The sequence below is a fragment of the Bombina bombina genome, chromosome 4 (genome assembly GCF_027579735.1).
Source record: "Bombina bombina isolate aBomBom1 chromosome 4, aBomBom1.pri, whole genome shotgun sequence".
NCBI classification, from domain to species: Eukaryota; Metazoa; Chordata; class Amphibia; order Anura; family Bombinatoridae; genus Bombina; species Bombina bombina.
Window position 1 is genome coordinate 928,765,384 of NC_069502.1, and position 12,434 is coordinate 928,777,817.

The 12,434-nt window shown below is 41.9% G+C and overlaps 1 protein-coding gene across 2 annotated transcripts in view; it reads right to left on the reverse strand.

Annotated features, from left to right (window-relative positions):
* Positions 1-5,356: 5,356 nt before the first annotated feature.
* Positions 5,357-12,434, reverse strand: part of AKAP12 (A-kinase anchoring protein 12) — a 234,514-nt gene continuing 227,436 nt past the window's right edge. For both annotated transcript variants that reach the window (XM_053711889.1, XM_053711890.1), the window contains one exon: positions 5,357-6,434. The gene's annotated coding sequence lies outside the window, so the exon portion shown is untranslated. The remainder of the gene's footprint in view (positions 6,435-12,434) is intronic.

A 12,434-nucleotide genomic window follows, 5' to 3' on the forward strand; every position in this document is an offset into this window, starting at 1 on the left:
GCAGCAAGGGACTGCAAACTGTTCCCCCAACTGAAGTTAATTGCTCTCAACAGTCCTGTGTGGAACAGCCATGGATTTTAGTTACGGTTGCTAAAATCATTTTCCTCATACAAACAGAATTCTTCATCTCTTTTCTGTTTCTGAGTAAATAGTACGTACCAGCACTATTTGAAAATAACAAACTCTTGATTGAATAATGAAAAACTACAGTTAAACACTAAAAAACTCTAAGCCATCTCCGTGGAGATGTTGCCTGTACAACGGCAAAGAGAATGACTGGGGTAGGCGGAGCCTAGGAGGGATCATGTGACCAGCTTTGCTGGGCTCTTTGCCATTTCCTGTTGGGGAAGAGAATATCCCACAAGTAAGGATGACGCCGTGGACCGGACACACCTATGTTGGAGAAAGTATATTTACACAGAACCTGTATTTACTGTAACATTTCTTGCAATTCTAATTCCATAGTTGGTAAGATTCCTTTTACTCCCCTAAAGTTATGGAGTGCAGGATCTTACACAGCAGTGATGGCGAGGAACCATGTCCTTCAATATGCTCTGCTTAAAGGACAAGAACAATAAACCATGTAATTACAAGATATTTCCGTTTGTGATTCCATAAAGTAACAGACAAAAGTTTAAACGTTTTTATTTTAACACAATTTTAAAAATGTTTGCTGCAATTATTTTTAATAGCTAAACTCCACCTACCATTTACCTTGTTTGCAGACAGCAAGGCTAGCTAAAGTCATGCTAATATATATATATAAAAAAAGTATGTAAGGAGGACCAGGTAGCCGCCTTACAAATATGATTCAGGGGACTCGTTCTTAAAGGCCCAAGAGGAAGCCACTGCCACTGAGCCGTAATTTTGAGGAGGCTTATGTCTTGTAAGCTAAGCGGATAACATTACTTAACCAAAAAGATAAGGAAGTCGAAGAGACCTTCTGACCCTTACGCTTCCCAGAATAGACAAACAAGGAAGTTTGTCTAAAATCCTTAGTAGCCTGAAGATAGAACTTCAAGTCACGAACTGTCAAAATTATAAAGCAAACGTTCCTTCACAGAAAGAGGATTGGGATACAAGGAAGGACCCACAATCTCTTGATTTTGCAGTCTGACCTTAGGAAGAAAACCTAAATTAGTACGTAGGACAGCCTTATCAGAATGGAACACCAGATAAGGAGGCTCACATTGCAAGGCAGCAATCTCAGATACTCTGCCCGCAGAAGCAAAAGCCAGTAGAAAAGAAAAACCTTCCAGGACAACAATTTAATTTCAACTTCATGCATAGGCTCAAACAGAGCCCGTTGTAAAACCTTAAGAACAAAATTTATACTCCAAGAAGGAGCATTAGATCTAAACACAGGTCTGATCCTAGTCAGAGCCTTAACAAAGAACTGTACATCTGGAAGCTCTGCGAGCCTCTTGTGCAGTAAAACAGACAGGGACAAAATCTGTCCCTGCAGGGAACTGGCAGAATGGCCCTTCTCTCTTCTTGGCAACCTCAACTTTATACATCCAAGCACTTCAGCCACCAGAAGAAATCTTTGTTTAAAAAGACCTTTATTATTATTAAGTTTGGTCCAAAAGTTTACAGGAACAGTTCCTGTAAACTTTTGGACCCAACTAAATAAGAATAAAAGGTATTTTAAACAAAGGTTTATTCTGGTGGCTTAAGTGCTTGGATGTATGATCACTTGGATTTAAAAGATTTGGCAAATCTTACTTCGTGCCCCACAAATAGGTGTGCTGTTTTCCTTCCTCCTTGAACCCCAACTTTATGCCAGGAAAATCCACGCTCTTCACACCAGAATAAGTAGGCTCTCAACACATTATGATAGATGCAACGAGTAACCAGTTTACGAGCTTGAATGAGTATCAATAACTCTCAGAAAAACCTCTCGGCTATGACTAAGTGTTCAATCTACACGCAGTCAGCCTCAGAGAATCTAGATTTTGATGAACAAAAAGGACCTTGTTCCAGCAGATCCCTGCGACAAGGTAATTTCCACAGAGAAGATAACATCCCCACCAGATCCGCGAACCACATCCTCCACGGCCACAATGGAGCAATCAGTATCACCGTCTGCTTGATGAGGGGCACTACACAAGGAAGGAGTGGTAACGGCGGGAAAAAGTAAATTATACAGAACCTCCAAGGCACTGCTAATGCATCTATTGGCTCCGCTTGAGGACCTCGACCCATATCTGGGTAGCTTGGTATTGAGACGGGATGCCATGAGATCTATCTCCGGCATCCCGAACCTGTTGCATATCTCCGCAAACACTTAGGGATGGAGAGACCATTCCCCCGGATGAAAGGATTGTCTGCTGAGAAAATCCGCTTCCCAGTTGTCCACACCCCGGAATGTGGATCGCTGACAGAACAGCTGTGGGCCTCCGCCCACTCCAGAATTCAAGATACTTCCCTCATTGCTAGGGAGCTTCTCGTGCCGCCCTGATGGTTGATGTAAGCCACCGAGGTTATATTGTCTGATTGGAATCTGATAAACTGGGACAAACCCAGAAAGGGCCAAGCTTTCAGAGCATTGAAGATTGCCTGAAGTTCCAGAATGTTGATCGGGAGGGAGCGTTCCTCCTGAGAACACAGGCCATGTGCCTTCTTGGCACCCCAAAAAGCTCCCCATCCTGATAGACTTGCGTCCGAAATCACAATCTTCCAGGATGGTCTTAAGGAGGATGTCCCTCGGGACAGATCTGGACAGAGTCACCAAGAGAGCGATTCCCTCGACCGGTTGTCCAGAAAAAAAATTGGTCCGAGACTAAACGTGATAAAGGGAAGGGCCGGGCTTCTTGCTCTGCTTGGACTTATTCCAGGACTGAGCCGGCTTCCAACTACTCTTGGTTTGCTCGGCTTAGCGGAGGACTGCTGTCATGGGGATTTATCAGAACAAAAAAATTAGAAACTTGTCCCTTAGACTTTAAGCTCTTTATCTTGCTGTAGGAAGGCACCCTTGCCCCATTTAACCATAGTGATAATGGATTCCAGGCCTGGACCAAATAAAATATTTCCCTTAAAGGACTTAGAAGTTATATCCGCAGACCAGGACTTCAGCCAGAGCGCCCGATGGGCCTGAACTGAAAATCCAGAAGCTTTAGCATTTAGGCGAATAACCTGCATGTTTGCCTCACAGACAAAAAAGAAATAGCAATTCTCAAGGCCTTAATTCTTTCCTGGATAACGTCGAGGGAACCCTCCACTTCGATCAATTCCAATAAGGAGTCGCACCAGTAGGTAGCTGCTCCAGCAACCGTTCAAGCAAATATCCCATATGTTTAAACATTTTTCTTAGAATTTCCATCAGCTCTCTGAACGACGGGCTATCCTCAAGCGGCATAGTGTGTTTGGCAAGCATGGCGATAGCGCCATCCAACTTAGGGATGGAACCCCACAACTCTAAGCGTCCAGGACCGGAAATTATTTTTTAAAGGAAGACAAAATGGAAAAAGGAAGATCCAATTCTGTCCCATTCGTTCTTCATAACGTTCACCATCTTTACAGGCACAGGAAAAGTTAAAGGCACTAACCCTGTCCTCATAAACTCTGTCTAATTTAGAAATCAAAGGTTCATCAGGCAGCTTGGCCTCTGGAACCTTTAATGTAGACAGGACTTCCTTTAAAAGAAAACATAAGTGCTCAGTCCCAGAAAGTTCATCCTCTGAAGCCTCAGAGTGCAACTCATCCTCGGATAACAGACAGAGCAGTTAAATACAATAAATTACATGATGACCTTGGGGCAGGAGAGCTATGTTTAACCTTTCGCAGGGCGAGGTAAAGCACTAAGGGCCTCAGACACTGCCAATTTTAACTGCGTGGTAAAAGCCCCCTCCAGATGGAGGATAAAGCGTGATACAAGAAGCTGTGTGTAGGAGATTAATGTAGGGTATGCACCTCAGGGGTACTAAAAGGGTTAACCTTTTAATTGTCAAGGCATGTGGAACATAATTGAGAGGACGGGCATACCAAAGCCTCCTCACAATATAAACAGGTATTACTATTTGGAATAGAGGGAGTACCCTCTAATATATCAGAATCCTCCATAGCTTAAGCTAATGACAGCAGGACACAGAAAATAAACAATCTTTTTCTCAAAAACGGCACCTTAATACTCCCAATGTCTGGGGCACTCACCACCTCCTAGACCCAGACAATACAGAGAAATAACGTCTTCTCCAACAGCCAGCTTGGTCAGGAAAGAGGAAATGAAAGAGACCACTCCCAGTCACATGGTGCGCAAGGCAGGGCCACCCCTGCTATGAGAAAAAGCACGCCAAGCTACAAGCTGCGCAGCACTCAAAGTGAAAGTAAAAACCTGTGCGCTCCAGCCACAAAGTCTGAGCCCAAAAAAATCTCACACATAAAATCAAAGCATCACATTCGATTAACCCCCAATGTTCAGCCACACTGGACACACGGTGACCCTGTCTTCTAGCTTTTTCAACATATGTAAAAATGTAAACGATCTTACCAGAATGCATGCTGTGGAACAGAAACACAGCCTCTCAAGTATGACAGTCTTGTAGCATCGCTCCCGACATGGACTTGAGTGAGAAAACAAGCAGGTAGTGAAATGTGTCAACACCGATTGCTTAGGAACTGTTAGCAGGCAGTCTGGATGGGTTTGCAGAAAGGCTCCCCCTGCATCTTCAGACCCTAACTTTCGTCAATGCTCTCACTGAGAGGCTGACAAGACTACTTAAAACTCCAGTCCCATATCGAAGGGCAGATACCCTTCCTAAGGAACTACTCCGAAATCTTCTGATACTTCTCTGCCATCCTCCTGTGACGAAAGGCAAAGAATGACTGGGGGATGGGGGAAGTGGGAGAGGTATTTAAGCCTTTGGCTGGGGTGTCCTCCTGGTGGCCAGGTTCAGTATTTCCCAACAGTAACGAATAATGCTGTGGACTCTCCTCATTAAGGAAATGGTCAATCTGACTGAGGAACGAACGTAGCTTTGTAGGCAGTCCCCCACGATCCAATCATAAGCTAGTCAAATGATTGCAGCGACGATTACATGTCTTCTGAAATTTGTGATGATATTGCACTTGCCCCTGTTCTGAAGGGTTTAAAATGGCATGCTCTATTTGAATCATGAACATTTAAAAAAAAAAAATCCTTTAATTTTGGTTGCACATGGTTATGCTAGAAAGTAACCTCCACATTTTGTAAATTACTAAATAGTTACATGGAAAGGTCTCAAAAAAGCATGATGTAAATTTGTCTAAAATTCAGGGTCTCCATACAGCACCAAGAGATGGTTTCTCTAATGCACCATGTCTGAGATTTGACTGGTGTTTCATGTTATTTTTGTGTTCCACATCATAACACTTAAACTGGTAAAAGCAAGAATTTTATTTAAACTTACATTGATAAAAATCAGACATTAACAACATTTACATAAGCATGATGAAAAATATATTAAGAAAAAAAAAAAAAAAAAAAAGTAGGTCCCATACATAGTGTCAAGAAACCAGTTGTAATTTGGTATAAGTAGGACTACCAACTTAAATTGGCAAAACTAGTAGATTTGATTCACGTTTTTAACAGTCAAATCCAGAACCATTGCAAAAAAAAAAAAAGTGTACCTATTTGTTCCTACACCGATCAAAAAAAACAAAATACCCTACAAAGAAAATATTAAAAATGTGTATTAATAAAATTTATAGTGCACTTTAATATAGGTATGTATTTATAAGAACTTTGAGTAATAATTTAAATGTTATCGTAAACAATACATTTCTACAGTTTCTTTCCTTACATCAGAAATGTTCTTGAAAAGTAAAAAAAACTAAAACAGCAAACATATTTGCATTTCAGCTAAAGTCTATCACAGATTTCAGCCTTTGGTTAGAGAGCATTATCTTTTTCAAATAGCTGCTGAACTTTTTTCTTGGTGACATGCACGTAGATTCTGTTAGCCGGCGTAATATAGTTAGTTTGCTGCGTTCCTCTTCTCCTCAGTTATATACTTTAAAAGGAAATATACAGTAAATAAAGTGAAATTTGAGATATACATAAATACATATTAAATTTACCTCCAATTCTAGAAGTACATTAACAATAGGAACATGGAATGCTGCCAGTCTCTACAATTATCCTGCCAAGTACGTGTCATCACACGAACCAAAAAAAAAAAAAACCCACGTTTCCTGTTCCTTTTACCTCAACCGTTATATTTTAGCTTTACAAACAAGAACAAAGAAGTCTCAAGGCAGAAAAACAAACAAGAGACAGTTGTGGCTAAAGCTCCTGGCGACCATTCAGGATTGTCGTAGCTCAATGCAGTCAGATGGTGTTCATAAGAGTTCATAAGATCCTCAGCTTTGCAGGGGTTACACATTACGCTCCTCATAGGTTTAGCAGTCTCTCACATTCTGGATTCTTCACAAACGGCAAACTGGTTTTTAGTGTGCTGGGAATAAAAAAAATAAAAATAATTATAAGGTGGTGTTTCCCCAACAGCCGTGCGTGTCATCTGACATCCTAGCAGCGCTAATGGTTTAAGTGAAAAAAAAAGTCACCTCGTTAGTAAAGAGCACTGTGCCATGGGCGGCCAGAGCCACTAACTTAAAGGGACACTGTTCCCATATATTTTCTTTCATGATTCAGATAGAGCATGCAATTTTAAGCATCTTTCTAATTTACTCCTATTGTCAAATTTTCTTTATTCTCTTGTTATCTATATTTGAAAAGCAAGAATTTAAGTTTAGATGCCGGCCCATTTTTGGTGAATAACCTGGGTTGTCCTTGCTGATTGGATAGCACCAATAAACAAATGCTGTCCATGGTTCTGAACCACAAATTGGCTGGCTCCTTAGCTTAGATGTCTTTTTTTTCAAATAAAGAAAGCAAGAGAACGAAGAAAAATTGATAATAGGAGTAAATTAGAAAGGTGTTTAAAATTGCTTGCTCTATATGAATCACAAAAGAAAAAATTTGGGTTCAGTGTCCCTTTAAGCGAGCGGCTGTGGCACAGAAGAGTGGGTTTAGCCTTTTTTTTTAAATTAACTGACTGAAACTAGTTTCTTTTTAGTGAAGGTAAAAGATAAATTATGCTTACCTGATAATTGTATTTCCATAATGGGGAGGAGAGTCCACGACTTCATTCATTACTTTTAGGAATAAAGAACCTGGCTACCAGGAGGAGGCAAAGACACCCCAGCCAAAGGCTTAAATACCTCCCCCACTGCCCTCATCCCCCAGTCATTCTGCCGAGGGAATAAGGAACAGTAAGAGAAATATCAGGGTATAAATGGTGCCAGAAGATAATTTAATTTAGGTCCGCCCACCGGAGTTACGGGCGGGAGCCGTGGACTCTCCTCCCAACGATGGAAATACAATTATCAGGTGAGCATAATGTTTTCCATCTAAAGGGGAGGAGAGTCCACAGCTTCATTCATTCATTACTTTTGGGAAACATATACCCAAGCTTTAGAGGACACGGAATGAAACAGGGAAGGTAAAAATGCGGACCCTAATCTGAGGGCACCACAGCCTGCAAAACCTCTCTCCCAAAAGCAGCTTCCGCAGAAGCAAAAGTGTCAAATTTCTAAAACGTTGTAAAAGTGTGTGAGGACCAGGTAGCCGCCTTACAAATCGGCTCCATAGAGGCCTCATTCTTGAAGGCCCAAGACGAAGCCACAGCTCTAGTTGAATGAGCCGTGATCCTCTGAGGAGGCTTATGTCCCGCTGTCTCATAGGCCAAGTGAATGAAACACCTCAATCAAAAATACAAAGTAGAAGAGGCCCTCTGCACCTTGCATTTCCCGGAATACACCACAAAGATGTAGACTGTCTAATATCTATTGTAGCCTGAAGATAGAACTTCAAGGCATGAACCACATCCAGATTATGAAGTAATCTCTCCTTAGAAGACGAAGGGTTAGGACACAAAGAAGGAACAATTATTTCCTGATTGATGTTACAGTTAGACACCACTTTGGGAAGAAACCACAAACCGGTGCGAAGAACCCCCTTATCTGCATGAAAAACCAGATAAGGAGGCTCGAATTGCAAGGCAGCGAGCTCAGATATTCTGCATGCCAATGCAATAGCCAACAGGAAGAGAACTTCCAGGACAAAATCAATGTCAATGGAATGCATAGGCTCAAACGGAACCCTTTGCAATACCTTAAGGACCAAGTTTAAGCTGCATGGGGGACAGGCCTGATTATAGACAGAGCCTGAACGAAAGATTGATTGTCATGAAGCTCAGCGAGTCTCCTGTGCAACAAGACTCAATGCCAAAATTTTTCCTTTTAAGGAACTACCGGCAAGACCCTTCTCCAACCCCTCCTGGAGAAAGGACAGAATCCTGGATATCTTCACCTTGTGTGAAGGATATCCATGCTTCTCACACCAGGACAAGTAAGTCCTCCACACCTTATGGTAGATGCAACGAGTGACTGGCTTCCTTGCCTGAACTGGAGTGTCAATCACACGTTCAGAAAAACCTCTCTTGGCTAAGACGAAGCGTTCAATCTCCACAAAGTCAGTCTCAGAGAAACAAGATTTTGATGTTGAAAGGAACCCTGTTCCAGTAGATCCATGTCGGAAAGGATGACATCCCCACCAGATCCACAAACAAAGTCCTCCGTGGCCACGATGGAACAATCAGGATGGCCGAAGCTTGCTCCTGTTTGATGCGTGCCACTACACAAGGTAGGAGTGGTAACTCTGGAAAAATTTAAGCTAGGCTGAATCCCCAAGGCCCCGCTAAGGCATCTATCAGCTCTGCGTGGGGATCCCTCAATCTCCACCCGTATCGGGGTAGCTTGCAATTGAGTCTGGACGCCATGAGATCTCTCTCCGGCGTTTCCCATCCGAGACAAATCTCCACAAACACTGGGGTGAAGAGACCATTCCACCGGATGGAAGGATTGCTTGGTGAGAAAGTCCGCTTCCCAGTTGTCCACACCTGGAATGTGGATCGCTGAAAGTGAGCAGCTGTGGGACTCTGCCCACTTCCCTCATTGCTAGGGAGCTCCTCTAACCCCCCTGATGGTTGATGTAAGCCACAAGGTAATGTTGCCGGTCTAGAATCTGATGAAGCTGAATGACCCCAGGAGGAGGCCACAACCTCAGCAGAATATTTATCGGAAGGAGAAACTCCTCCCAAGACCAATTTTCCTTGTGCCATCCCAGCACCCCAAACAGCTCCCATCCCACGAGACACGTGGTCACAATCTCCCAAGACGGTCTCGAGTAGGATGTCTCCAGGGACAGATGCTCTGGACAGTACCACCAAGAGAAGGAGTCCCTGGTCCGATCATCCACGGATATCCGCTGAGATAGATCTGAATGATTGCCGTTCCACTGTCTCAAAATACACAATTGAAGAGGTCTGAGATGAAACCTGGAGAAAGGGATGACGTCTATGCTGGAGATCATCTCCATACACTGAGCCACCGAAGGGCTTGAGGAGGACTGAAGGGCAAGACAGGTGGATGCAATCTCCCTGCGTCATTGATCTGTGAGAAATATTTTCATGGACATAAGAGTCTATTATCGTGCCCAGAAACTCCACCCTGTTGCTGGAAACCAGGGAACTTTTTCCTGAGTTGATCTTCCAACCGTGAGATTGGAGCAAGAAAAGAAGAGCCCTAAAATGATCCTCTGCAAGGCTGAACAACGGCGCCTGGACTAGGATGTCGTCCAAATAGGGCGCCACGGCAATGCCCCTGGATCTGGTCACTGCAAGTAGCGCCCCCAGAACCTTCATGAAGACTCTCTGGGCCGTCGCCAGACCGAAGGGAAGGGCCATAAACTGGAAGTGTTGGTCCAGAAACGCAAATCTTAGGAACATGAAGGTAAGGATCCTTTAAGTCTATTATCATCATGAACTGTCACTCTTGAATACTAGGGGCAGAATAGATCTGACGGTTTCCATTTTGAACGATGGAACAGCAAGAAACTTGTTTTTAAACACTTTAGGTCCAGAATCGGGCAGAACGTGAACTTCTACTTTGGACCGACAAAAAGATTTGAATAGTACCCTAGACCAGTGATTTGCAACCTTTTTTTTGCCGTGGCACACTTTTTTTACATTAAAAAATCCTGTGGCACACCACAATCCCAAAATTTTACAAAATCACACATTGTAGCCTAATAAAGGATAGATTATATATATATATATATATATATATACATATACACACACATACATATACATACAGGGAGTGCAGAATTATTAGGCAAGTTGTATTTTTGAGGATTAATTTTATTATTGAACAACCATGTTCTCAATGAACCCAAAAAACTCATTAATATCAAAGCTGAATAGTTTTGGAAGTAGTTTTTAGTTTGTTTTTAGTTATAGCTATTTTAGGGGGATATCTGTGTGTGCAGGTGACTATTACTGTGCATAATTATTAGGCAACTTAAAGGGACAGTATACTGTAAAATAGTTTTTCCCTTAATGTGTTTACAATTGCTTTTTTTACCAACTGCAGAGTAAAAAATGTATGAAAATTAGCTTTTTAAGGTTTATTTCTGTATATTAAAGCTCGGATTTTGTGTTTTGAAGCCACAGCCTAATAAAATAGGTTGAGCTTGTAGGTATAATCAGATCTCATTACTGTATCACATATACCTGCTTCTTTATCTTATATCTGTCCTTAAAACAATCACCAATACTTTGAGAGAACAATGGAAAATCAACATTTTACTACCTTATCTCTGCTTTATCACACTGGGAGTGTAATTTCTTCTGCTGGCTGTGTTTACAAAGCTTATCTATAGCTGGTACGCGCGGCCACAAACTTTCAGAATAGGTGGGGATACCACATGCTAAATTAACAATTTCAAATGCCAATATAAGGGTAAAGGAGCTACTTGTAAACAATTTAATACACTCCAGCAGGTAAAGTGGATCATTGGGAACAAATTAAAGGGGGGAAAATTTTTGAGTAAACTGTCCCTTTAACAAAAAACAAATATATACCCATTTCAATTATTTATTTTTACCAGTGAAACCAATATAACATCTCAACATTCACAAATATACATTTCTGACATTCAAAAACAAAACAAAAACAAATCAGTGACCAATATAGCCACCTTTCTTTGCAAGGACACTCAAAAGCCTGCCATCCATGGATTCTGTCAGTGTTTTGATCTGTTCACCATCAACATTGCGTGCAGCAGCAACCACAGCCTCCCAGACACTGTTCAGAGAGGTGTACTGTTTTCCCTCCTTGTAAATCTCACATTTGATGATGGACCACAGGTTCTCAATGGGGTTCAGATCAGGTGAACAAGGAGGCCATCTCATTAGATTTTCTTCTTTTATACCCTTTCTTGCCAGCCACGCTGTGGAGTACTTGGACGCGTGTGATGGAGCATTGTCCTGCATGAAAATCATGTTTTTCTTGAAGGATGCAGACTTCTTCCTGTACCACTGCTTGAAGAAGGTGTCTTCCAGAAACTGGCAGTAGGACTGGGAGTTGAGCTGGACTCCATCCTCAACCCGAAAAGGCCCCACAAGCTCATCTTTGATGATACCAGCCCAAACCAGTACTCCACCTCCACCTTGCTGGTGTCTGAGTCGGACTGGAGCTCTCTGCCCTTTACCAATCCAGCCACGGGCCCCATCCATCTGGCCCATCAAGACTCACTCTCATTTCATCAGTCCATAAAACCTTAGAAAAATCAGTCTTGAGATATTTCTTGGCCCAGTCTTGACGTTTCAGCTTGTGTGTCTTGTTCAGTGGTGGTCGTCTTTCAGCCTTTCTTACCTTGGCCATGTCTCTGAGTATTGCACACCTTGTGCTTTTGGGCACTCCAGTGATGATGCAGCTCTGAAATATGGCCAAACTGGTGGCAAGTGGCATCTTGGCAGCTGCACGCTTGACTTTTCTCAGTTCATGGGCAGTTATTTTCCGCCTTGGTTTTTCCACACGCTTCTTGCGACCCTGTTGACTATTTTGAATGAAACGCTTGATTGTTCGATGATCACGCTTCAGAAGCTTTGCAATTTTAAGAGTGCTGCATCCCTCTGCAAGATATCTCACTATTGTTGACTTTTCTGAGCCTGTCAAGTCCTTCTTTTGACCCATTTTGCCAAAGGAAAGGAAGTTGCCTAATAATTATGCACACCTGATATAGGGTGTTGATGTCATTAGACCACACCCCTTCTCATTACAGAGATGCACATCACCTAATATGCTTAATTGGTAGTAGGCTTTCGAGCCTATACAGCTTGGAGTAAGACAACATGCATAAAGAGGATGATGTGGTCAAAATACTCATTTGCCTAATAATTCTGAAATATATATATATATATATATATATATATATATATATATATATATATATATATATATATATATATATATATATATATATATATACATACATACACACACACATATATATATATATATATATATATATATATATATATATAGATATA